A 3027-nucleotide genomic window follows, 5' to 3' on the forward strand; every position below is an offset into this window, starting at 1 on the left:
CCTCTCAGTTGAACATCCCAGTGTCACTGGGGGAGCTGCTCTGGTTGGAGAGGACAGTATGGAGGGGATGTCTTGTGTTCTCCAGGACTAAACTGAGTTTAGACAGTGTCCTCTGTCCCACCACTGTCTCCACAGACTCCAGGCTCACACCGACCACAGAGCCAGCTCTGCAGATGAGGCGATTCAATCTCTGTATGTCCCTCTTCTTTGCACTGCCCCCCAACAAATAATTGTATTAAATATAACAGTAGACACAATGGACTTATAAAACATGTACAGGAGCTTAGAGCACACATTGAAGGAGGCCAGTCTCCTCAAGAAGTACATTCTACTCTGTGCTTTCTTGTACACATTGTCTATATTGGAAAACCAGTTCAACTTATTGTCCAGTTGTAGGCCCAAGTATTTATATGTTCTGACCACCTCTACCTCAATGCCATCAATAATGGTAGGCTGAGGCAAGAGGGGCACCCTACGAAAATCAAGGACCATCTCTTGTTTTAGAGATGTTCAGTTGGAGTTTATTCCTGTGGCCCCATGCTCCGAAGTCCTTCACCAGGCTCCTGTACTCCCCCTCTCTACCCTCCTTTATACACCCCACAATAGCAGTATCATCCAAAAAATTTTGCATGTGGCATGTAGCTGAGTTGTATTTAAAGTCAGAGGTGTAGAGGGTGAAGAGGAGGAGCGAAAGAACCGTGCCTTTCTTGACGAACTGTGGTGTGTTGGTCAAGTAATCCATTATCCAGCGCACCAAATGGGGGTCCACAGCCATGCTGTTCAATTTCTCCTGTAGTAGATGGGGCTGGATGGTATTCAAGGCGCTGGAGAAGTCAAAAAAGAGCATCCTCAGGAAACAGCTCCCTCCATCCAAGTAGGAGAGGGAACGATGAAGCAAATAAAGTACACCATCCTCAACACCCACCCTCTCTCGGTAGGTGAACTGAAGAGGGTCCTTAACGCTCTGCACCTGGGGTTGCATCATGTTCAAGACCAGCCGCTCCAATGTTTTCATGACGTAAGACGTCAGAGCAACTGGCCTATAATCATTTGGCTCGCTTGGGCGACCCTTTTTTGGAACAGGAACTATGCAAGATGTTTTCCATAGTGTGGGGACCACACCCAGTCGCAGACTCAGGTTAAAGACATGCTGTAGAGGTTCTCCTAACTCCACAGAACAGGCCTTTAGAACCCTCGGACACACCCGATCTGGTCCTGCAGCCTTACTAGGATGGAGTCGTCTTAGCTCAGTCCGTACCTGGTCAGCGGTAAAAGGAGGATGAGTGGTGAGAGCAAATAGTGAAGGTGAGCAGGAAGTAACGGCAGAAGGGGGTAATGTCGATGCAAAAGTTCAAATAGTCTGTCATACACTCCACAGCCCCCTCAATATCCTCCCCATGAGACCCCACTACAACACTCCAGTCAGTGATCCAAGACAGTCTTTAAGAGCGTCCTCTGCCTCATCGGACCACTTCCTGACTTGCACCATTTTGGCTTTTTGTTTTTTCACTAGCGGGGTATATGTAGGTTGCAGATGTACAAGGTTATGGTCCGATTTACCAAGAGGAGGAAGAGTAGTAGCTGAGTAGGCATCCTTGGTGTTTACATACAACAGATCAATTGTTCTATTTCTCCTTGTAGGACAGTCTATAACCTGGTAAAAAGTAGTGAGGGTACTGTCTAAACTGACATGATTAAAATCACCAGAGATGATGATAAAAGCCTCTGGATACTGGGTTTGCAGTGTTAAGGTAACATTATGTAACCAGGATAATTCTTCCATATTATATTCAGTTTTATTTTATTTTCCATTTTGTTAAATTTAGTTATTTATTTTATTTAAAGATTTAATTAAAAAATCCTCCTTTCCTTAATTTATTTAATACAAACCGCGCGAGTACAACATTGTTCTCGCGCGGTTTTAGTCATGTGACAGCTGCACGTCAGCGTCCTAAATTGACAGCTACCGCTTATATGGCTGCTAATCGGCACCCCAGGTAGGGGGCGCTGTTGGACTTTGATGTGCAGGTAGGGGGCGCTGTTGGACTCTGATGTGCAGGTAGGAGGCGCTGTTGGACTCTGATGTGCAGGTAGGAGGCGCTGTTGGACTCTGATGTGCAGGTAGGAGGCGCTGTTGGACTCTGATGTGCAGGTAGGCTTCTGGTCTGTTCCAAAGCGGTTTTCAAATGTCTATTGCACATCCTTCAATCGTGTGCCTCTGTTAACTTGCAGACGTGGGATCATTCGACCAAACGTTGTAGCGATCACGGTTGGTCAAGAGGGAACTGGTAAGTGTTTTGTTCGGGAGCTAGCATGCTAGCACTAGCCTCCCCAGCCTGCTGAGTGGTTTTACACCGAAATAAAGCACATTCAAATTGAAATACTTACCGGTATAAAACAAAAAAACAAAGAAATTGAATTTGCATAAGTTGCATTTAATTATTATGTAAACTTATGTAATTATAAGAAAACACATGTATGTAAATTGATTATTTAGGCCTGTTTACACAGGCCAGGTGTGTGTTACAGATACCCGCTCAAGGGGTGGCCGCAGGGTCAAGGATGAACCAAGGATTGTCTGGCATCCTGCTGACCAGACTGGCGAGCTGACCGTTTAGCGGATTAGGAAATGCAACACCTTCTATCATCTGAGGAAACTCTTCTGAATTGGTTGGAGATTCAGCCCAACAATCTTCACTGATGGAACTGGATTATTATTTTTTTCTTTTCATCAACAAAGACTTGTTGACTTCCTTGGTTTAAGGAACCCTTCTGGACTTTAAATTGTGGACTAACTTGTATTGTAAATATTAATACAATTCACCAATTTTGCACCATCTAGTTGTGTCTATGTTTTACAAATTTGCCACCTCCTCCAGCAAACGAACCTAGTTTTAAGAATCACCTGGATTATTTTTTAATAATCCTACCGTGTTTCCCCGAAAGTAAGACAGTCTCTTACTTTCTTTTTATCCCCAAAAGTCCCACTATGTCTTACTTTCGGGGTATGTCTTATATTGGAAAAAA

Source organism: Poecilia formosa, unplaced genomic scaffold (assembly GCF_000485575.1).
Source record: "Poecilia formosa unplaced genomic scaffold, Poecilia_formosa-5.1.2 Scaffold518, whole genome shotgun sequence".
Classification (NCBI taxonomy): domain Eukaryota; kingdom Metazoa; phylum Chordata; class Actinopteri; order Cyprinodontiformes; family Poeciliidae; genus Poecilia; species Poecilia formosa.